This window comes from Canis aureus, chromosome 16 (genome assembly GCF_053574225.1).
Source record: "Canis aureus isolate CA01 chromosome 16, VMU_Caureus_v.1.0, whole genome shotgun sequence".
NCBI classification, from domain to species: Eukaryota; Metazoa; Chordata; class Mammalia; order Carnivora; family Canidae; genus Canis; species Canis aureus.
Window position 1 is genome coordinate 46,220,709 of NC_135626.1, and position 25,666 is coordinate 46,246,374.

A 25,666-nucleotide genomic window follows, 5' to 3' on the forward strand; every position below is an offset into this window, starting at 1 on the left:
GCTGAAGTCAGATGCTTAACCAACTGAGCCACCCAGCGGCCCCTAGGTATGTATTTCTAATGGAAAAATTTGAAGAGGAAGCAAAAAAACAATAAGGGGGAAAACTGATAACCATAATTAATTAAGAATATACTCTGTATGGTAATTGTACTTAACATGTATAGATTTTTCAGTGTCAAGGAGGGAATATTTTGTAATTATCTAGTTGGACTGATACCACAGTTTGTTCCTTTAGTTTATCAAATGACCTTTGAAAGGTAGCAGAGGAGAGTAAATTCAGATATCAAAGGGAATAATTAAGTCTTAAAAAGGCAAACTCTGAAAGGCAAACTGAATGATATCCAAAAATACCAAGTGGAGGAATAGTTCATATCTGAACAAGAGAATGGTAGTAGCTAAAAAGTTCTTGTTGCAGAGAATGAAAGGGTGATTGTTGAGATATCACCATTACAGACATGCTATAGGACAGACAGAGGAAATTCATTAATGAAGTCCATGGAGCTATATATGAAAGTGGCTTGGTCTATCAGTTTCCCCATAGCTGCTGTAACAAATTAGCACGTACTCAATAGTTTAAACCAAGAGGAATTTATTTTTTCTCAGTCTGAGGCCAAAAGTCTAAAATCAAGGTGTTAGCAGCACTGTACTCCCTCTGGAGGCTCTTAGGGGAGAATTCATTTCCTGGCACTTGCAATTTCTGGAGACTGTTGGTATCCTTGGCTTGTGACTATATCTCTCTCTGATCCATCTTCACATCACCTTTTCTGTGTCCCTTCTCCACAGTGTCTCTCTTATAAAGATGCTCAAGATTGGTTTTAGGACCCACCTAGACAATCTCCTCATCTCAAGATCTTTAACTCAGTTATGTCTGCAGAGGTCCTCTTTTCAAATAAGAACATTTACAAGTTCTGAGGATTAGGATATGGACATATCTTTTTGGAGGCCACAAATCAGCCCACTAAACATGCGTTGATAAGGTACAGTCTTTTTTCTGTTTTGGGGGCTTCAATACTTAGCTCTAGCTTGAACTTCTGCTCATCTCTGGAACACAAGTCTTTACTTCAAACACACTATTGAGCGGTCCTCAATCCTCCTGCAGGAACCCCAATGAGGAACTCAACTCCAGGACCCCAGGATCACGACCCAAGCCAAAGGCAGATGCTCAACCACTTAGCCACCCAGGCTTCCCATAAAATCACTATCTTGAAGAGATATCTGCACCTCCATGTTCATTGTGGTGCTGCTGTTCACAATAGCCAAAACATGAAAACAACCTCAGTGTCCATCAACAAATGAATGGATAAAGAAAACAGGATACACACACACACACAGTGCAATATTATTCAGCAATAAAGAAGAAGGAAATGCTGCCAGTTGCAAAACCACGGGTGGACCTTGAGGGCACTATGCTAAGTGAAAGAAGTCAGGCAGGAAAAAGACAACTACTGCATGATCTCACTATTTCTGTAGTCTAAAAATACCAGACTCAGAGACAGAGAGTAGATTGGTGATTGCCAGTGGAGGTGTTGGGGGAGTGGAGAAAATGGGTGAAAGTGTTCAAAGAGTACAAACTTCCATTACAAGATAAATAGGTTCTGGTAATGTAATGTACAGTAAAGTTAACAATACTGAACTGTATGTATGTTTGAAAACTGCTCAGAGAGTGAATCTTAAACAATTGTCACCACAAAAATTTTTAATTATTTGAGGGGATACACGTGTTAACCAACCTTATCGTGGTAATTGTTCTGCAGAATATACATATAACAAATCATTACATTGTATACCTTAAATTTCATGTCAGATATGTCAATTATATCTTAATAAAGCTGGGGGGGAAGAGCCAATTTAGGAGGAAACATCACATCATTATGCCTTGATAAGATGCATCCACATCTTATTATGCTTGGGTAAACTAGCCTCCTTGAGCTTACCTTCATTAATCCACTCTAAGAGATATGTATGGGAAATGATGATATATCTTCAGAAGGAGACAGAGTCATTTCTCCTATCAGTGATACCAATTCTAGTATCCAACAGGGTGGATTAGGTGATTTAGTCTGAAACAGTACTGATGTGGTAGGCTGAACCATGGCTCCCCAAAGATATTCATATCCTAATCTCTAGAACCTGTGGATATGCTACCTTATATAGCAAAAGGCACTTTGAAATGTGATTAAGTTAAACAGATTTGAGATGGAGCAATTATTCTGGATTATCTTGCTAGGCCTCAAATGGAACCATAAGGTCCTTAAAAGAGGGAAGCAAGAAGGTCAATCGAGAGACAAGGCAATATGAGAGAGTAATCAATGCCAAAAAGACAATGTGATTCAAGGTCACAAACCAAGCAACGAAGACAGCCTCCAGAAAACGGAAAAAGCAAGGAACAGATTCTTTCCTAAAACCTCCCAACAAAAACCAGTCCTAACAAATCTTGATCTTGGGCCCTAAGTTTTATTTTGGACTTCTGATCTCCCATACTATAAAATAATAAATTTGAACTGTGTTAAGACACTCTATCATATGGCAGTGACAGGAAATGATAACAACTAACAAAAATACTGTATTTTCAAAACTTAGAACATATAAAGGGCTCTCTGAAGTACTTAATATATAATATTTGTAATTGCCTTAACAATGCTGTATGGACAAAAAAAATAAGTTGAGAATTCAACAAATTTAAAAGTTAAATCAGGCAAAGAAAAAAATCCATAGGTTAAATTTTGTTATAGCCTTTGAATGTTTAAAGTTTTCATGTTTGCTCTGTTAATTGACTCCTTCTAGATAATATCACCAGGTTAAAAACAAAACAAAACAAAACTAAGAGCCAAATTATTTCTACCCAAAGGTCATATTTACATTCAATAGTGGTAAACTTGGATGAGATAGGACCCAGGGTAAAACTGTCCAAAGACTATTCAGTTAGTTCTAGGTATTCCCCTTGACCAAGACGCATCTCCCCAAATACGCAAACTCTAAGTGTGGTTAAGTGCAGGGAATCAGTATGGTTAGGAACTAAAATTTCTGGAGATCAACAAATGATTACAAAGACTTGCAAAAGGAAGAAGTGACCAAAGAAAGTTTTAGTTTTTTTAAAGTAAGTTCATAAGACTAGAAGCTGGCATAGAAAAGTAGTGTGCAATGGATAATGAGGAATGAGGTGCTGTTGAAAACTTCAAGGCACTCCAGGGATTATGAAAGACTGAAGGAAAAAGCCAATTCACAGCTAAGGTACTTTTATGGAAACATTTTAAGGCTCTATATGGAAATGAAGCTGCTAAGCATTCATGTGCTCTTGATATCAAAGATACATATCACAATTTTGAAACCTAGTATGGGTGTGCATGGTGCTAGTCCAATTCAAAATACACAAGGACAGGGGTGCTTGGCTGGTTCTGTCAGTAGAGCATGTGACTCTTGATCTCAGTGTCATGAGTTTGAGCCCCATATTGGGTGTAGAGATTACATAAAATAAAATAAAATAAAATCTTAAAAAAAAAAAAAAAAAAAAAAAGCCAGGGATGCCTGGGTGGCTCGGTGGTTGAGCGTCTTCCTTTGGCTCAGAGCATGATCCCGGGGTCCTGGGATCAAGCCCCACATTGGGCTCCCTGCATGGAGCCTGCTTTTCCCTCTGCCTGTGTCTCTGCCTCTCTCTCTCTCAATCTGTCTCTAATGAATAAATAAAATCTTTCTAAAAATTGGCCAAAAAACAGAAGGGCAGAGCTTGCTTTGGCTACACATATACTAAAATTGGGATGATACAGAGATTAGCATGGTCGCTGTGCAAGGATGACACGCAAAACACACAAAGTGCTTTCCTGAGTCACAGAATAGGACCCATATAAGATAATCATAATCACTGAAGTCTAAAAACAGAGTATAAATGTATTTCTAAGGATAACAAAATTATGTTTAAAATGTCCATAGCAAATCCGAGAAGACTTTTCCATTCTTCTTCCTTCCTTAAAGAATATATTATTTTGAGTTTACAACAGAGTCATCCAATCTTTTATTAACTCATTCATCAAAAATTGGCTAAAGACCTATAGCCATATGAGAAACCGGTCTTTCTAAGAAGATGCCATAAGGTAAAGGAAAAAAAATATTTAAATATCAAATATTTTAACAGAGGTTTAAACACAGGGTCTTGAAAAACAGAAGGCGAGGGTTCAGAGAGTTTTCATTGTACTCCTTTCAATGGAAGAGATGGATTTGTAGGAAACAGATCTCTACTGTAGGAATCTCCATCCTTTTATGGTGAATCAGAACAACCTTCTTAGAAACCACTCAGTGGCAAGTGGGCTTACATACAGCAAAACTCAAAGTAGAACAAAGAAAGCCAGCAGTTCCCACCACAATCCTGGCTCAAATATGACAGCATGGATATATCTATGAGCAAATCTGCAATAAGGCTATGAAACTATCATGCTCCAGTACTAAACCAGCTAGAGATTTTTCTCTTAATATTAGGGGAAATACTCAAAAAGGGTATGATAACAGTATAAAGTACTATGAAACTCTTTTCTGACAAGGACATTGTACTATCAATGACTTAGGCTTCCCCAGTAGGCTATGCTCCTAGAGCCAGCCTCCAGTCTTGACCACGATGATTGGTTTTGAAGCATATTACCTATGAATAAGAAGGAGGACTCTTCTTAAGCTATCGAAAAATATCTTAAAAACATATGGATTTCAGCTAGTAGGTCCAGAAATTCCTTGTAATCAATTGGATTTGTTTTTTATTTTTTATTTATTTTTTTAAAAAGATTTTATTTATTCATTCATGAGAGACACAGAGAGAGAGAGAGGCAGAGACACAGGCAGAGGGAGAAGTAGGCTCCATGCAGCAAGCCCGACATGGGACTCGATCCTAGGAATCCAGGATCACACCCTGGGCTGCAGGCGGCACTAAACCGCTAAGCCACCTGGGCTGCCCTCCACTGGATGTGAATCATGATTCAAGAGAACTTACTCTGGCATCAACCTCCTACACTGTATTTTCAGAAAACCAGTTGTGTTCTAGGAGCTGAGGCAAGGGTCCTGGCAGCAAATTTTGAGACCTACTTGGTCAGATACTGCACAAAACCAAGAAGTATAAAAATGGATTCTATCTTAGAAAAACTTACAATCTAAGGAGAAAAAGAAAATGCAAGAAAAAAATCAAACAGAAGTATAATATATATATTTTGTGACAAATTCTAAGTGCTATGGGAATATGACAAATGGGAAGAGTCAGTGAGAGTCTGTACAAGAAAACTAGTCTCAGAAGATCAGAAGATTTTTGTGTAAAGTATAAAATAAAGCAATGTAGGTAAATGTGATGACATGTTTATGTAGTTTAAAGTTTTACATAATAATTTTGTGCTAAACTAACTTCTGCCTACAATATAGGCCTATAAATAAGTGAAAAGAATTCTACCCCAGCAAATAGAAGAGCAATTGAAATATTCATGGTAAAATAAGAAAACCTTGAGAAAATGATTTTTAAAGATAAGACAGTTACAGTGAAGAGTGAAGAAAAATTCCTTCAGAATCTTTAAACTTCAAAAAAATCCCCAATCTAATGTTTCCTTTTATGTTTCCTCTATTTACGAAAGTACTGATTAAAAGTTCCATGTATAAATTATTCATCATACATGCAAATCTCCATACATACCAACCAATACAGTTTACTTTACAGGCAGTCATGTATCAGTAAATAAGAAGAGATACGTTCATCTGATAAAATGACAAAGCCTAAAATACATTGAAATAGGTGCAGGACCATTTCTTGTTACTAGGGAGAGGAAAAAAGCAATGTGAAGCCATTCAAGCAGAATAATAAGTAAACCAAAGCCAGATCAAAGGAATACAGAAGAAAGACTGAAACGTGAAGCTGAAATATTTATTTCCTTCAAAACATTATCCATGCCTTGTCCCTGGGCAGTTCAATATTTCAAAGTAGCTGGAAAATATTCTCACATTCATCACTATGCACAAGTAGATCAAATTTTAAGTAGGCAAATTTTCTGTTTATTTACCAAACATAAATGTAATATTTATCATTGAGAAAAGTTTTTCTGCTTATAAGAAATGATTTTTAAATAATGTGAAATAATTTTAAAGTCATAATAGATACTTTTCAGTACTTCCAGTGGAAGAAGCTGCTACAAATTATAACATTCATGGTGTAACCATCATTTTTAATGTCTTCACAAATGATGAAACAGAGTGAACATTTTTTGAGTGTTCATTACCCTCATTGGTTTAGAGCAATTCATTTATTTTTTTTCTTTTTGAGCAATTCATTTATTATTTCATTTCATTTTTATACTGATAAGAAAGTTATCTTTTAGTATTTTTCACAAATGAAAACAAGGAAGTTTAGAAGAGTTAAATGATTTGCCCAAATGTTCACAATGACAGAATGAGAAATTAAAGCAGCCCATCTGACTTCAAAGTCCAAAGTTGCATCCAATACAGAAAAGAAGACAAACTCTATACTATTTTCATTATGTTAAAAGCTACACAGGTGATCCCTGGGTGGATCAGCGGTTTGGCGCCTGCCTTCGGCCCAGGGCATGATCCTGGAGTCCCGGGATCAAGTCCCATGTCCAGCTCCCTGCAAGGAGCCTGCTTCTCCCTCTGCTGTGTCTCTGCTTCTCTCTCTCTGTGTCTCTCATGAATAAATAAATAAAAATCTTTAAAATAAAAAAATAAAAAATAAAAAAATAAAAGCTACACAATATGAACATAATAATACGAGCAAACAAGGTCCAGGGGAATTCACTGTGCCTAAGGTAAAATAGAAAAGTTTTCACAAAGGGCAGGTCATTTGTTTGGTAAGATCATCACTAAGAATGTATAAGAGGTGTAACTAACATATATACATATATGTTTGTTAACTATATATATTAAAATGTATATGTATTTGTAAAATACATATTTGTATTTGATATTTGTAAAATATGTTTTATTTTCCTCCTTACCATCACACTTTCCATGAAAAGGGGAATCTCCATCAGAAGATTCTTATTTATTTCAAGAGGAAGATGAATACAGTAGAGGTAAGAGATTTCTAAAGATAAAGTTTTATTTCAGATATAATAAAATATGCAACCATTTTTGCTGAATATAAAAAGCACATGCTCTATTAATAAGTGCATAAAAGTGTGGTTGCTGGAGAAACCAATCTTTATTTATAAACATAAATCACCCATGTTTCACTGACCATTTCTCCCTACCTCATACTACATTTTTCCAAAGGCCCCAGTGATTATCTTATATGTGCTCAGCAATAAGTGTAGTCACTGTTAATCTGCTACCATGTGGCATTCATTAATTCATTACCATTACTATGTTAAGCACCCATTATGTGCCAGGCACCTCACTAGATGTTAAGAAAACATCACTGAATGAATCACACCCAGTTCTCGTGCTAAGGGAGCTTTCAGTCTAGCAAAGGAAAAAAAGACATTGAATTAATACAAATGAGAACAATGAGGATTCAATTCAATGACCAAAAAAGAAATATGGAGTATTAAGGGTTTGTGTAACAGGGTGAAAAACCTTAATTAGGAATTAGGATGAAAGGAAGTAATGTTAAAGTTAATTGAATTTATATGTCAATTATACTTCAATAGAAAATAACATTTTTTTAAATGACAAAAAAGAAGTTAACTGAAGGGCGAGGAGGACTCCATAAAAGAAACTGCAGGGTAAAGGGTATTCTAGCACAAAGGATAACAAATGGAGAAACTGCAAGAGGGGAAGAGTGTGGTTAAACAGGGAAGAGCACAGAGGCCAGGATGACAACACAGGGAACAGAAGGAAAAGAGCCTGTGATGAGGCTGAAAAGTACCTCGTCATACTGAAATTCTAGAGACAGAACTTTTTTTTTTTTTTTTGAGACAGAACTTTTGTAGCTTTGTAGAAAAACTACAATGTCCAAGATGAAAAATACAATGGATGGGATTACAGTCACTGCTAAAGAAAAGGTTCATGAACTTGAAGACTTAGTAGTGGAAAACTAACCAAAACGAAGTACAAAAAGAAAAACAGAATTAAAAAAAAAAGGAAACAAAGCTCTGGTGACAACTCTCAGCAACCTAATATATGTGTATTTAGAGTCCTTAAAAAAAAAGAGAGATGGGAACAGAAAAATATTTGAAGAAATCATGGCCAAAAGCTTTTCAAATTTAATTAAAATTATAAATCTAAAGATCCCAAAATTCCAAGGACTCCAAGCATAAGATGAATAAAACTACAGGAAGGCACATCATATTCAATTTGCCCCAAAACCAGTGACAAAGGAAAAAAGAATCTTAAAAATAGTCAGAAAAAAGACATGTTATAGAAGAACAAAAGTAGATGTCTGGTAGAAGCAACGCAAGCAAGAAGACAATTTGGCGACATCTGTAAATTGCTGACAAGTTGGAGCTATGCCATGAAGGCAAGAACAATTCAGTATTAGATAATCTAATAATACGTTTAATAACTACTAGATTACCTAATCCCAAAATGGCCAATAAAATTGATAATCTTCCAGCCAGACTGACTGGGAAAGAGAGACAATACAAATTAACAACATTACAAATGACAGGGATTCCGTCACTATAGATTCTACACATATTAAAAGGATAAGAAGGCAGTCTTACGAAAGAAAGAAAAAAAAGTTTAATCCATACTTCCCAGCCCAAACAAAATTAACTTGAAAAATAGACCACAATCATAAATGTAAAACCTGGAACTATAAACTTCCAGAAGAAAACTTCTGTGATCTGAGATTAGGAAAAGATTTCTTAGTTGTGAACCCAACAGCACAATCTGTGAAAGAACTAACAAATACACTGGACTTCATCAAAATTAAAAACACCAGTTCCTTAAAATAAACCATTAAAAGAAAGACAAGGAAAGCCACACACTGGGACAAATACATTGGCAAATCATCTACCTCTTAAAGGATTTGTATCCAATATATACAAAGAATTTTCAAGACTCAATAATGAGAAAACTAACCCCGTTTTAAAAAAAAAATGAAGCTAAAGATTTGAACAAACAGTTGCCAAAGTAGATACATTTATGGCAAAAAAAAAGGACATGAAAAGTTTTTCAACATTAGTCACTAGGGAAATGCAAATTAAAACCACAGTGAAGTACTTGGACAAGCCTGTTGGAATTGTGAAAATAACAACACTGACCATATCAAGTGTTGGCAAGCATGGGGAAGAATCAGAACTCTCACACACTGCTGGAGGGAATGTAATATAGTACAACCACTCTGGACGAGGGTCTGGCAGTTTTTTAAAGACTTAACCATACACTTCCCATGTGATCCAGACATTTGACTTTCAGGATTTTACTCAGGAGAACAAAAAGAAAATGTACAAAGACTAATGCTCATAGAAGCTTTTCTGCAAAAGAGCCCCAAACTGAAAACAGCCCAACTGTTCACCAACAGGCATATGGGTCAACAAATTATGGTATATCCATACAATGGAATATAACTCAAAAATAAAAAGGATTGAACTATTGATATTCAGTAAAACATGGATGAATCTCAAAATTATTATGCCAAGAGAAAGAAGTGAGACCAAAAAGTGAACATAGCATATGCTTCCATTTATTTAAAATTCTAGAAATTAAACTAGAGTGACACAAAGGAAATTAGTGCCTGTCTGCATAAGGAGAAGTTGAAGAAAGGTGGGCAGGAGATTTCATTAGAGCATAAAGATCTCTTGGGAATAACTATATACTCATATAGGCATATTTTTGTGTGTTGGTAGTTTCACAAGTGTGTGTATATATATATATGTCAGAATGTGAAATGGTATATTTTAAATATGTGAAATATATTGCATTTCAACTATAACTCAAAAGACCTATTAAAATAGCTCTGAAATATATTAAAATATGTTCATCTCACTTATTAAAAGAGAACTGCAAGTTTAAACTATATTAAGATACTCTTTATTACGTATCACCTATCGGACAGAAATTTTAAAAATGTAACACATTCCATTTGGGAGGCTATGGGTCAAAAATCCTTCTAATATGCAGCGAGTAGAAATTCAACCAATGTGTGTGTGTGTGTGTGTGTGTGTATGAATTTGGCAATATGTAACAAAACTACATATATGTTTATATTTTGACCAGACAATACAAAAATGCATGACTACTAGGTTATTCATTACAGCATCAGCTATAATTGCAAATATTGGAACCAACTTGTATGCCCATAGATAGGACAACTGTTGCATAAACTGTGATTCATCCACACATTAGCATACTATGCTGATATATGAATGACCTCTAGTTTATAAGAAATGGAAAAAGCAAACTGTAAGAAAAAAACCACTGAGATATACACATATCTGCTCATCTGTGCAAAAACAAATACAGAAAGGATCTGTTAGAGATTAATGAATGAGACCACTCACCTACAGGGGCTAGGGCTGGGGCTGGGGATGAAAGGACAGGAATGAAGGTGGGACGCTGCTTCTCTGAATATACCTTTTAGTCCAGGTCTGATTTTTGAAACCATGTTAATGTTCGATTTACTCAAAAAATAAAGAACAAAACCAATGAGGACGGGGGATGTGATTCTAAAATAAAATGCCAACAACAAAAATATCTAACAGGACTTGAGCTCTCCAAAAAGAGAACTCTGCCCGTTTTGGTCCAGCCCTCTCCCACACCTGCCAATGAGAGTGGGCTTTGGAAGAAACAACCATGAAGGCACTGTCTAGCCCCCTCCTCTCTCTCCAGGAATGTCCTCTGCTATACACAGACTCTTGCTAGCTGCTTGGGCTGTGACCAGATGAGTACATTAATTCTATGAGGGAAGATTCCCAAGCTGTATATTGGCCACACACCTAAACCACAACCTTATCTATCTAATTCTTCTATTTTTTCAAATTAATTTTAAATTTGAGAGGGAAAGGGTTATTACTTACTGGCTTCTAATCTCTTCCAAATAAAAAAATGTTACAAATTTTTCAGGTTTTTTACAAGTTTAGGTCAAGAATTTATTCCTACTGAATAGACCCTAGCTGTTCCTAATAAAACAGTATCATAATTTTATTCTCATAAACAATCTTCCTTAAAATTGCTAAGGAAATCTATAGAAGCATGCCATTCACATTTTAAGTCAGCCTTTGTTAGTAACAATTTGTGATAATTCTGACAGGACATTTAAGATTTAAATAAAATCTTTAAAAAAAAGAAAAATTTTTTAAATTTTTAAAATTTAAAAAATAAAATACAGTTTGCAATGATATTATATAGGCCACATTGGGTCTATTGTTAAAAACGGGCATAACTATTTCAATAAATTCTTAATATACATTCTTCCAATTCATACTCCCTAAATAAATAGAATGGCTATTACTGTCTATTACTGTAAAGGTGGGAGATCTCAGTGAAGAGTCTCTCTTGAGATGGAGCTGGAATAGACAAAGCTTTTGTACATGTGGGTTGCACTTCCTATAGCTTCCCAGGCTCTCCCTGTGCATCTGCTCCATTCTCTTCTCAACCTCAATCAACACAACTACTCAGAACTTGAGCTTGCATACGGCCCACAGTGGCTGCCTAATCAATCCTCATCTTAGTAACTCTCCATGTTTCCAGCTTCTGCACTGATTTAGTCTCTAGGTTTCCTGGTTTCAAATTCCCAAGATCAGGAAGGAGGGGTTGTGCACTGTAGCACAACGGTTAAAACTAGGGGCTTCAGAGTCAAACATGTACAATTTCAAATCCTTGTACCTCCACTTACTAGCTGTGTCACCTTAAGCTTTTTGTATCTCCGAATAAAATGAGTTTGCTGGGGATCCCTGGGTGGCGCAGCGGTTTGGCGCCTGCCTTTGGCCCAGGGCGCAATCCTGGAGACCCGGGATCGAATCCCACATCGGGCTCCCAGTGCATGGAGCCTGCTTCTCCCTCTGCCTGTGTCTCTGCCTCTCTCTCTCTCTCACTGTGTGCCTATCATAAATAAAATAAAATAAAAATTAAAAAAAATAAATAAAACAAAATAAAATAAAATGAGTTTGCTGTCTTTGGATCAGGTAGGTGTCCACTCTAGACCCAATGTACGTTATCAGAGGAGAGGGGTCCTATGTAAAGAACATGGTGGGTGGCTATCAGAAGCTGTGGCTATGGCGTAGTCACCCATTTGGGACTTCAGGGAAGCACAAACCATGACATATACCTAGTATATGCTGCCATCTAGGAATCACCAGGATCAAGTCATTTAAAAAGCAAAAAAGTTGATCTACTAAGTGACCCAAGAGGTAAAAGTCCTCTTTACATACATTCTATCAGGAAAAGAGCACTGAATTGGGAACCAGAAGGCCTAGGATTAAGTTCCAGCTCAGTCATGTATGAACTGCACCATGCTGGTTAAATTGCTTAATCTCTTTGAACCTCAGCTTCTCCCTTTAAAATGTAGAAAATCAGGTATCCCTGGGTGGCTCAGTGGTTTGGCACTTGCCTTCTGCCCAGGGCATGATCCTGGAGTCCCGGGATCGAGTCCCGCATCAGGCTCCCGGCATGGAGCCTGCTTCTCCCTCTGCCTGTGTCTCTGTGCCCCCCCTCCCGTGTCTCTCATAAATAAATAAATAAAAATCTTTTTAAAAATGTAGAAAATCACAAACAACCACATAAGTATCTTTTGAGGATGAACTGAGAGAATATATACTGAAATCATTTTGTTGACTATAAAGCATTAAATAAAGTATTGCTATATTTTATTAGTTTATCAGCTCCCTGCCAGGCTTAAATTTATTTCACATTTCATTGTTAAAGTGAATTTTGACTGTAGTAAAACTCAAGAAGCTAAATATATAAACTGCTTTTAAAAATGAGTTTTGCAAACTTAATTCCTGAAGAAAAAATCTAAAAAAGCTAAAAGCCTCACGTTACAAATTAAATCTATTGTGTGAAATAGTGTCACAAATGTCTCTGTCAATAAGAGGTTTCTTGACCATCATAGCACACTGACATTGATTTAAAGCAGTGAGTTCTCACGAGAAGAAATGCAGAGTTCTGTAAAGACATATCTACAAAAGAAGTATGTAACAGAATAGAAACTTTCTTTTCAATCTGAAACAAGGTCACCACATATTTCTGTCCTTTCCATCATGCTTCTTAGACAGAGGGTTATGTCAGCCTGCTCACTGGGGCTAAGGAATGCTTACAATAAATGGGAAACTTTGACTGCTCTCCATCTAAAATGGTTTCAGATGCTCAAGCAGAGTGCAGAAAAGAGAACAGATGGGTCCCCCCCACCAACATCATTGATACTTAAGAGTGCTATTTTTAAAGAAAAAAATTATGTTGAGTTTATGGGCACTTTCCAAAGTGTAGGGGTAACTTTTCTCAAGATGACTCAAATGTCCGCATCAATGCAAAACTGAATACTTTTTAAATCACCTAACAAAAATGAATATAAATTTTTGATAGTGTCTTCTAATAATTTATCCATGATTTTCAACTTCAAATATAATGGTACCAGTTATAAAGAAAAACACTATTCTATTCCCACTAATTACTTAGAAAATTATTTAAATGAAATTTCTTAAATATACTATAAAAGTATGTTCACATCATAGTCACAACCTACAGAAGGAATGATGACAGTTTATGGGTGTGATAAACTTTCATGATGAATTGGAACTTTCTACCAAACAAGGTGACTCTCCCCAGTAATAATTTCAAACACTGCTACCATTCAAAACCACTGATTAGTCATAATAGAGCAAGTGAAGGAACAATTAACTTCCCAAGTGAAGAACTTGAAATGTTTCTCATTATAATCACATAGCACCCCTTTAAAAAGCAAAAGCGAAATCAAAGAATCAGACATCAAAAGACTATTAGGTCTTTCAATATAGACCATTTCCAGACCTACTTTACTCCACATCAAACCTCCTTCGGGGTGTTTTCATTGTTCACTAAGAATAGAGATAAATGGTTCAAATTACTGAAAGTTTCTTCAAAGTTCCTTGACATTTGTGTATTCCACACCTAAGATGAATAAATATTATATCAAATAATAAAAAACTAGAAGATCCAAATTTTAACAAAGTCATCAATTTTTAAATTCCCTTGTTAAATTTCATGATCTCAGACTTCAGGGACTATGAGTTAGGGGGAAAAAATGAAACATAGAACGGAAATAAAAGCATGTTTTTCTTAAGGTTGGAAATGTTTGACATTTGCTTATTTATTGTTTATTATAGTCTGACAAAAATCTCTCTTCCAGAAAACCAGGTCTGTTTGCTTTACTCCTAACCCCATACTTGGACTTTAAACACATTACCACATTCATTTCTAGAAAAATGTTCCCTCCTTTTTAGCAGGGAAATTATCTCTTCTCCACCAGTTCCTTTTCTGTTCTTCAAAACGTAGGTTATTGCAGAGATATTCAGGAAAGTTAAGTTTTCCTCCAAAGTCATCATATACCACACTGCTACCAATTCTCCAACCATTTGCTGTTCCCTATGAGAGGAATTACATCCATCTGCCTCCAGTTTGGGGGGATTTAGGGTCCTTCTCAGTCTAGACCATCGGTCTCTTCTATTTCTGTTCCAACTGGGCTCATTTTCTCTGGTTCCTTCACATGCCCTCTTGCACTCTCCATCCCTCCATACTGGGTTCATACTCTTCCAACTTCTTGGATGACTTCTACCATATACAAGAATAAATGCATCAGGTATGTAAGATGACATATTCAGAATATACTATGGGGATACCATCAGAAAGAGATCTACTATCAAAATTAACACCGAAAAAAAATTAACACCAGATTGAGAGTTTATATTAATTTATTACTGATGAAAACTTATTTTCTGAGTCTCTGTGAAGAAATCAAAGTATCTGATAGCTAACAGCCAACAATAACTGTGAGAAGTTACCATCATTAAAAATGTTTTCCAGTATTTCACATGTGTTATTTATTTTTGCTTTCTTCCTTTATACTTTTAACACATAGGCTTGAGTCCAATGTGAAATTAATTGAGCTTAAAGAAACATTGCTTTCAACATGGGTGATGATCTCTATCTTGTCTCAATTATGCTTTCTTTGTAAGACGTGATTTCTTATCACTAGTGTTGGCACTATTTTTCTGATTTGTAAAAATACAATAAAATACTAAGCTATAGCAAAGGGAGACAACATTCACGAACTGCCTAGTGGTAAAAACCTAACAATTCTATTGTGACTCTCGGCATAAGGTGGGGAAGTTCCTAATTTACTATTTTTTATGATGATGATTATACATGGACAGATATGGAGGGTAAAAATCTGTCAGAGTACTTTTAGCAACGGTTAGCAGAGGAAAATTTTGCCTACAAAGCCTAACAAAGGAGATACAGGTAAAAATATCCCAAAGTAGGGAAGGACAACCCATCCAAGTTAATTGCTCACTCTAATTTGATATAAATATGACTTAAAAACATCCAGCTCTCCTTGTTTTAATTCTACGGTTTTCAGAAATACTTCAATCAATGGTTTGGATTCTGGAATAGACTAGTCCACTAGAAAAGAATATTCTTACCAAATATGTAGAAGCTCTTTACATAATTCTGAGTGGGGATTTTTGTAGACTATAGTAGCAGCTAAAACTAGGCTGACAAGGAAATATGACAAGAGTATCATTTTGAAGACCTGAGAACAAAAGCCAAGTTCAAAAACAAATAGCTTTCCCAGTAACTCCACTCCTAGGTATACACCCAAAGAATTGAACACAGGTACTTGTACAAATACTTGTGTATGAATGTTCATTGTAGCACTATTCATGATAGCCTAAAGATAGAAATCCAAATGTCCATCAACAGTAGAATGGATTAATAAAAAAGTATTGTGTATACACACAACGAAATATTATCCAACCATGAAAAACAATGAAGTAGTGATACACACTGCAACATGGAAGAACTTGGAAAATATGTAAGTGAAAGAAGCCAGACACAAAGATTACATGTTGTAGTATTCTATTCATATGAAATATTCATAATAGGTGAACTCCAGAGGCAGAAAGCAGATTGGTGGTTGTGAGGATCTGGATCTGGGAAGGGGTAGAGATTGGGGACTAAGTTGTTTAATGAGCACAGAGTTTTATTTGGGAGTGATGCAAATCAGATACAGATGCTCGTTGTACAATATTGTGAATGTACTGAAAGTCACTCAAATGTTCACCTTAAAATTGTTAATTTTATATTATGTGAATTTCAACTTAAGTTTAAACAAAACAAAACAACTAAACAAGAAAACAAAACAACTAAAACTGTGGAGAGGGGCACAAGTGAAAATGCCTACAAGGTCCAGGTAACAAAAATAAGAATGAGCCCAAAACAACATTCTCTGCATAGAGTTATGTTGTCGCTTTGAGGTAATTGGTTAATGTTGTTTAATTTTTTCCTTTAGTTTTCTCTTTTTTAATCTGTCCAATAGAGATCTAACTAACTTCTTTTCAAAGTGGTTTCAGTGATTCTTTGCATTGTTTACAATTTCACAGATTTCTGCTCTTACCTTTATTTCTTCTGTTGTCTTCATATTGACTCTTGTCTTTTCCTAGCTTCTTGAGGTCACTTCAATCTAGACACCAGATTAGAGATACTTCCTAATATTTGATGGGGAACACTTTCATTAAATATTTGGACATTTTAATTATAATTCCATTTTTAACCTAGTTATTTAAAAGTATAATTTTAAGTTGACAAACCTGAGGGTTTAAAAAGAAAACTGGCTGCTTATTATTGATTACTAACTTAATTGCACCAAAAACAGAAAAAGTGGTCTCAATGGCAATGATTCTTTGAAAACTGTTGTGACTTCGATTATGACTTAATCTAAACATTATGCAATCAGCTCCAGCCACCTGTTGCCATGAGAGAGGATGGCTTAGTGCTGCCAGATCTTGCAGAGAAACCAGAAATTCAAATACATGTGAAGTCTCCTAATTTTATAATGCTGGCAACTGATTCAAACTTTGCAATCTATTTTGCAGGCCAAACTGAACACATGTGCAGAATGACTCAATCTGCAGCCCAAGAAAGTAAGAACTTGAGCAGGAGAACATCAAAATGAACAAGTAAGCACAGAAATGGCAAAGATCAGAGCAGCGTGAAGGAGAAATGATGAAGGGAAAGGAATGGCTTCAGTGACTTCCTGAAACTCTATAGGAAGTGAATTTAAAAGTGGAGTTTAAAAAGCGAAAAATAAATATAAGTATCAAATATATACTAATAAGTGCTATATAAAAAATTAAGGCAGGAAATGGTCGGAGACTAAAATATATATGTGCAAGTCATTGCCATAAGAATGGTACAGAAGAATGGTTTCCAAAGCTATGGTCTTGGACTGGATTGTCTGGGGAAAGGATCCAGAGGAAGCAGAGCATAGAATGACCATGCAATCAAGACTGGGTGGAAGGAAGAAAGTCAGGAGAATGTGTGTCCCAAAAACTGATGAAGAGAATGTTGTAGGGAAAGGAGACTGGACAAAATCCAGATCGAAGGTCACTGTGACCTTAGGAAAAGTTTGGGTAACATGATGAAAGAAACCAGATGGGACTGGGCTGAAGAAAGGAAGTGGAAGATGAGAACACAGAGAAAATTTGCAAAATAGCTACAGAAACCTGCCTATGAAAGCAAAGAGGGTAAATGATCACAAATGCGGGTGTTGTGAGAAAGGGTGTTTTCAGGTGGATACCTACTCTTGTCTACACGTTAAAAGGACCAAGATAGGTGAGAGATAGTAAGATCTTAAATTAGTCTGCACAGTGGAGAAATGGGCAATATTTGGGAAAGGAGCCAGAGAAGAAAATGGGTATGAGAGACGACCTTCTAAATTCACAGAACATAGGAAAGTAAGGTTTTAAAGCAAGGACATTAAGGAAAGTAGAAACTACTTGGGTTTGGAGATGCAAGAATAGAAATAGCTCCGATTTTACATGTAATTAGTGACAGGTGGCAGGCAAGGAGGAGAAGATAACAAAGGCTTCCATATATGCTCCATGAACAAATAGTGTCAGGAATAAAAAACAAAAAAACAATAGATATAAAGGCTCAGAAGGATATGACTGTGATCTATTATACTAATAAAGCATATATCAATGGTGTGAAAAATTAAAGAATACGCATGGCAACAGAGAATATGATTTTCTGGAGTTAGAAAAAAAACCATTTGGGAGATCTGAGTCAGCCTTTGATTCACTTATTAATTTTGCAGAAAGCTAACAGTGTTATACTGCTCAGGAGGCCAATACAGCTCCACATGGCTCACTCTTCTCCTGAAAAAGAGGCAAAAGAGCATAAAGCAAGCTAAAATCAAGGAATTTTTTTAAAATCCAAGTTTCAAAGCCATGGAAAGGTCACTGTATTTAGATTTTAGTCACATAAATTAGTCTATAATTGAATCTACAGTAAATCACAATAATTGATTCCAAAAATGGCCATTCTGACTTCCCATAAATTGTTTTCATTATGCAATGATAAGAAAGATGGGATACTATATATTATATTTCAAAAGAATTCTATCAGAAAATAAGTTAAGAATAGCTCTAGTCTCCATATACAAAATGGCATCTGGCTAACTAACATCTCTTGAATCATGCAAGTACTCACTAAAAATACCTAGAAAGAGAAAGAAGGGGGAAAATGAGGGAAAAATCCCAATAACAAGAACTAACAACCCAATGAATAAAGCTGGGAGGAATCTCCTAGAAATACAAAGCAAATGGAAACGGATCGATAAAAAATACCTAAACAGGTCCACCTGAGAACAAACGTAAATTGGTCTTAGGAAATAGAACCAGAGAAAAATTAGGTAGAAAGACACCCTCTTCGTCTCTCAGGTAAAGGATTCTGTGTTTGAACAAATAAAAAAAAAATGGTAGCTGGGATTCTTCCACGTAACAAAGAACACCAGGGTAATATTCACAGATGTTTTGGATACATCCATTCAGAGCCAGTAAGTCCCAGAAAACATCTCACTTTACCCAATGAGAGTAAAGAATGAATGATGGTAGACTGTATGCTGGAAGCTGTAATTTCCACAACTAAAGTTATATAGATGGAAACAAAAATAGGAAGAAACTTGAGTTCAGTATATACAGGACTCACATTAGTTCAGAAGAACAGACTCACCACACTGCTCATGAAAAAGTATCCCATCAGTATAGCAGAATTTCTATTGGTAATACTTCCCTAGAAACTTCAAACTTCACTGGCAGCTGACAAATAGTGTTTCTAGCCAGCTGTAGCTCTCAAACAGAATAGGAATATTATACAAGTAGATGCAGAGCACAGACAGGACAATCCATACCCAAAATTCATGGTATACTAATGCCAGATGGTATCTACAAAAATGCACACCCAGTGTAAGTTCAGTAAGTATTTGTGAAATAAGACCGGACAAAATTTACCTTGTTCAAGATTGAGTAATAAGATATGAAAATACCAACTGGAGTCTAAAAGATAAACTACAGAACCTGGTAATACAAACATTTCAAATACACAGAAGAGTCACCTGTCAAAATGGTCTCCTATAAAATCCACAAGAAAGCAGCAGGGATACTGAGAGGGATATGAATGACAGAAGACAGTCTCTAAGAAAGAGAGGGTTAAGTCTTAAGAATGATCTAAGATAAAAAGAATTCAGTGTGATTTAAAACTGGGAAATGATTAGGATAGAGAGAGATAAAAAAGAAAAATTTAGAGTAGAATAAAAACTCATCATGGAAGTAGAAGAGATACATGCAGGTAGAATGTCAAATTGGTGATGTTTTAAACCATCTTAAACATACTAAGAGGACCAAAAAACACAGATAAAAACATAAGAAAATCGGAAATACGAAGGAATAAAAGATACAGAAAAGGACATAGAGGATGCTAAACAGATATTTATATTTATACATATATATGCTAAATATATACATTTACATATTATATATTCCATACATATATATAAAAACTCATTTACATATTATATATTCCATACATATATATAAAAACTCAATAAAGATGTTGAATTAAACATTCTGGAGACAGATCTGGGCCAGAATAATAAAGATGTGAAATTTACTAAGTATTTGCTACTTGAAGCTGGGGGCTTGATGAGATCACTTAAGAAGTGAGTGTAAATACAGAAGAAAAGATGATCAAGGATTTAAGTTGAAGAATTCTAAAACACAAAATCATGATATAAAAGGGGAATTCAGGTCAAAGGATATTGAAAAGACGCATCCAATCAATTAGGCAGAAAACCATCAGATGCTTCTGGTACCATGGAACCACAGAGGAAAGTTTCAGAAAGAAGAAGAAAAAGAAGTCCAAATTAAAGGGGGTCGACCCAGATGACATCACAGGTGGCCCCTCCTCCCACAGACACATGGAATATACAGCTGCACATATAGTAATTAACTGTGAAAGAAACCCCAAAACTAGCTGAGTTACTCAGCTACATTTGCCTGGCTCTGATAGAGAATGAGGCGAGAATGAGAATGAGGCCTGCATTTACAAGTCCCACAGGGCTATGGCAAACAAAGTAGTTCTTAATGTCTGCAGAAACAACCCATGAGTATACAAGAGAGATTCATCAACTGGGGTAGGAAGGGCTGACACACACACACACTCTTGCCATAAACACCACCCCCAGCACAGTGCCATGTAATAATGAGGAAACTCCCAACTCTCAGCTTCTGCTTGAGGACAGAGTTTGGACCTTACAGATACAAAAAGATAAGGAGAAAGGAAAAAAAGCATACTGCTAAAGAAAATCATCAAATCACAAAAGAAGTGAGCAAAAGAGGAACAAAGGACTTACGAAACAACCAGGAAACAATTAACAACATGGCAACAATAAATCCACAAACTATCAATTATTTTAAACGTAAATGGTTTAAATATTCCAGTGTTAAGACATGGAATGGCTAAGTGGATAAAACAAGACCCAACTACCTGCTGCCTACAAAACATCCACCTCAGCTTTAAGGACACATATAGACTAAAAGTGAAGGGATGGAAAAAGATATTCCATGCAAATGGAAACCAAAAGAGAGCAGAGTTAGCTATATATCTATCACACAAAATAGACTTTTAGCCAAAGACTGTAACAAGAGACAAAGTGGGTCATTATATAATGATAAAAGGATCAACCATCAAGAAGATATAACATTAGTAAATATTTAAGCACCCAACACAGGATTAAGAAATATGTGAAGCAAATATTAACAAACTAGAAGGGGGAAATAGCGGTACAGTCATAGTAAGGATATCAACAACCCATTGTCAACAATGGATACATCATGCACAGAGAAAATCAATAAGGAAACACGACTTCAGCTACACATCAGATCAAATGGACCTATAGACATTTACAGAATAGCCCACCCAACAGCAGCAGAGTATACATTCTTCTCAAGTACACATGAAACATTCTCCAGGATAGATCAAATACTAAGCCACAAAACAAGTCTTAGTAAATTTAAAATTAAAATATTCCGAAGTATCCTTCCAACCACAATAGTATGAAATCAAAAATCAATTACAAGAAGAAAGCTGGGAAATTCACACATATGTAAAGATTAAACAACATGCTACTAAATAATCAATGGATCAAAGAAGAAACCAAAAGAGAAATTGCAAAACTATCTTGAGACAAATGAAAATGGAAAAACAACAACCAAAATTATGGGTGGCAGCAGGTCTAAGAGGATAGTTGATATTATAGATAGACATCTACATTAAAAAAAAAAAAAAAAAAAGAGGGCAGCCTGGGTGGCTCAGCGGTTTAGCGCTGCCTTCAGCCTGGGGCATGATCCTGGAGACCAGGGATCAAGTCCCATGTCAGGCTCCCTGCATGGAGCCTGCTTCTCCCTCTTGCCTGCGTCTGTTCCTCTCTGTGTGTCTCTCATGAATAAATAAATAAAATCTTAAGGAAAAAAAAAAAGATCTCCTCCCCAAAGCCCTACATTTACATGAAAATGTGTTCAACATCACAAACCATTAGGGAAATATAAATCAAAATCACAATGAAATATCACTACAAACCTGGTAAAAGGCTACTATCAAAAAGACAAGAGATAACAACTGTTGGTGAGGGTGTAGGAAAAGGCAACCCTGTGCACTACTGGTGGGAATGTAAACTGGTGCAGCCACTATGAAAACCAGTATGGAGGCTCCGCAGGAAATTAAAAACAAAACTACCATATGATCCAGTAATCCCATTTCTGGAAAAATCAAAGGAAACAGAACCACTACCTTGAAGAAGTATCTACCTATATTTTCATGTTCCTTGAAACATTATTCACAATAGCCAAAGTATGGAAACAACTTAAGTATCTATCTGTGGGTGAACAGATCAAGAAATTGTGGTGTATACATATAATGTAACATTATTCTCAAAAATGAAGGATATCCTGTCATTTACAACAATGTGAATGAATCTGGAGGATATTATGCTATGTGAAATAGGCCAGGCAGAAAAGGATAAATATTGCATGATATCACTTATATACAGAATCTTAAAAAAAAAAAAAAAAAAAACAAGAGAAAAGTTAACTCCTAGAAACAGAGAGTAGAAAAGTGATTGCCAGGAGCTGGAGGTGGGGAAAATAGAGGATGGTAAAAACGATACAACTTTTCAGTTGTAAGATGAATATGGTGTTAGGATCTAATATATAATAATGATGTAACTACAGTTGATAACACAGTATTGTATAACTGAAATTTGCTTAAAAAGTGGAACCTAAATTTTTAAGAATCATTTTAAGAGGGCAGCCCCGGTGGCGCAGCGGTTTAGCACTGCCTGCAGCCCAGGGTGTGATCCTGGAGATCTGGGATCCAGTCTGGCGTTGGGCTCCCTGCATGGAGCCTGCTTCTCCCTCTGCCTGTGTCTCTGCCTCTCTCTCTTTTTCTCCCCCTCTCTCTTTCTGTGTCTCTCATGAATAAATAAATAAAATCTTAAAAAAAAAAAAAAAGAATCATTTTAAGAGGTGCCTGGGTGGCACAGTCAGCTAGGTGCCTAACTCTTGGTTTCACCTTAGGTTGTGATTTCAGAGTCGTGAGATCAAGCCCTGTGTTGGGCTCTGTGCTCAGTGCAGAGTCTGCTTGGGATTCTCTCCCTCTCCCTCTGCCCCTCCCACTTGTGCATGCGGCCTCTCTCTCTCTCAAATAAATCTTTAAATAAATAAATAAAATAAAAATCATTTTAAGAAGTCATATGACCACTGCAATAAAAAAAATTTTTGATACATTATGACATCCATCTATGACTTTTAAAAACATAAAGAACTCTTAGAAAACTAGGAACGGATGGGGAATTTCCTTACCCTGATATAAGTGGCCTATTAAAAACCTTCAACCAAAAATTATACATCATTCATAGTTAAAGTATTCCCTATATACAAGGATGCCTGCACTCACCATGATATTCAACATTTTGTTGGAAATTCTAACCAGTGCAGGAAGGTGAGAGTGGTGATAGAAAAAGCATAAAAATTGAATAAGGAAGAAAAAATAAATTATTTACTGAATAATCAGTAAATAATCACCATAATCCACACAGCAACTCCAACATAATTTATAGGCCAACTTTGAAAATACATTCTGCAAAGTTGCTAGATGCAGGAGTCCAGTAGTTTTTTAAAATGTATTTCCAGGGACACTGGCATGGCTCAATCAGTTAAGCTTCCCACTCTTGATATTGGCTCAGGTCACGATCTCAGTGTCATGAGATTGAGCCCTGCACCAGGCTCCAAGGGGAGCTTGGCATCTGCTTGAGATGCTCTCTCTCCCTCTCTCTCTGCCTCACTGCCACTTCCCCACCATGTGCATACTCACCCTAAAAAAAAAATTAAAAAAAAAATTCTATCAGCTGGATCCTTCAATTACGAAATATAATCTTGAAAAAGATAAAATACAAAATGGTGATATAAACTATATGTAAGAATAAATTTAACAAAAATATGAAAAATATATGTGGAGAAAATTGTAAACATTTAAAGACATTAAAATAGGGGCTCCTGGGTGGCCCAGTCAGACCTCTGACTCTTGGTTTCAGCTCAGGTCATGATCTCAGGGTCCCGGGATCCAGCCCTGTGTTGGGCTCAATGCTCAGTGGGGAGTCTGCTTGAAGGTTCTGTCTCTCTCTCTTTCTGCCTCTCCACTCCCCCTGCTACTGTGCTCTCTTTTTCTCTCTCAAATAAATAAAAGCTATAAATAAATCTTAAAAGCTATTAAAATAGACTAATGGAGAAATATATTATTTATGGAAGAAATAAACCAATCTAGTAAAAATTTTAAATCTACTTAATCTATAAAAGCAATGCAAATAAAATAAAATATCAACAGAATTTCATAAAACCTGATTCTGAAATTGAAACAAAAGAGCATATAAGAATGGCTAAGACAATTCTGGAGACAAAGAGTGTGGGGAAAAAGAAAAAAGAATAGAGTGTGAGGGGATGTTATCACTGCATGAGAGCTCAAGATTTAGTGTTTTCTGAGTAATTAAAATGGCATAACAGTAAAGTAGCTCAATTTAATGTGATCATAAGCTATTTTGATTCTTTTAGGCTCTTCTATCATTTTCCAATTTTCTACAGCAAATATATACTAATTTTATAATAAAAACAAAGCTAAAGAATAGATATGTATAAAAGTTTTCTCATTGGATAATGTCAGCATCCAGAGTTCACCCTCCAAAGACCCTGCATAGGTTCATTTTAACATAAGCTCTCTATTACTATAGTAGAAAAAAAGTATTTCTCTCTTGGATTAGCCTAGAACAAAAGTGGGCAGTTACAAATAACAAGCTTTTTAAATAAATCAACTATAATATAATTTATCAATCTCTGGTTACATTTAACCCAACCTTGATATAATTAATCTAATTCCAGTTGCATGAAATCTATAATAATGTCATATGCATCAATTTCTTCTTGCTCCTCACTCTGTATAATATTTAGGCTGTTGGAGGTAATATGATAGATATGAAAATCTGACGTATTTTCATTGAGTAATACATCATGAATTGTATCTGTTCTTAATTTCAGTAACAGTAATAAAAAATAGACTGAAAATTTGCAAACCAAATTCATCTTTAAACTTAAATATTCTTCATTAAAGCTACCATCACATCTTCCTTATTAAGTATCATAGCTTAGGGGTTACTTTATATTGTAGTAGAACAGTTTTTATAATTAATCTTCCAAGAAAACTTTCTTTTCATTTTTCATATATCATACTGCAAAAAACTTTATTTTTTTACATTTTATTTAAATTCAATTTGCAAACATACAACATAACACCTAGTGCTCGTCTCATCAAGTGCCCTCCTTAATACCCATCACCCAGTCACCTCATCCTCCCACCACCTATTCCCCTTTTTGCAACCTTCTTTGTTTGTTTCCAGAGTTAGAAGTCTCTCATGGTTTGTCTTCCTCTCTAATTTTTCCCCCCACTCAGTTTCCCTCCTTTCCCTTATGGTCCCTTTCACTATTTCTTATATTCTATATATGAGTGAAATCATATGATAATTGCCAAGAAAACTTCTTAAAGGTACAAATTTGTTTTCTAAACAAAATAAATTCTCTTATCAAGGTAAAGATACTTTCACGCACTTATTAGGCACAGAAATCTTTAGCTTCTTTTTGTATAACTCTTTAATTTACTTTTTTTTCCTTTT

The 25,666-nt window shown here is 35.6% G+C and overlaps 1 protein-coding gene and 1 non-coding gene across 12 annotated transcripts in view; one reads left to right on the plus strand and one right to left on the minus strand.

The window, feature by feature from the left end:
* Nucleotides 1-25,666, minus strand: part of CEP112 (centrosomal protein 112) — a 392,220-nt gene that overhangs the window by 252,816 nt on the left and 113,738 nt on the right. The gene's annotated exons all lie outside the window — the stretch shown is intronic.
* On the plus strand, nt 3,723-3,825 carry LOC144287297 (U6 spliceosomal RNA). The gene has a single exon (XR_013355132.1). It is a non-coding gene; the product is annotated as a U6 spliceosomal RNA (small nuclear RNA).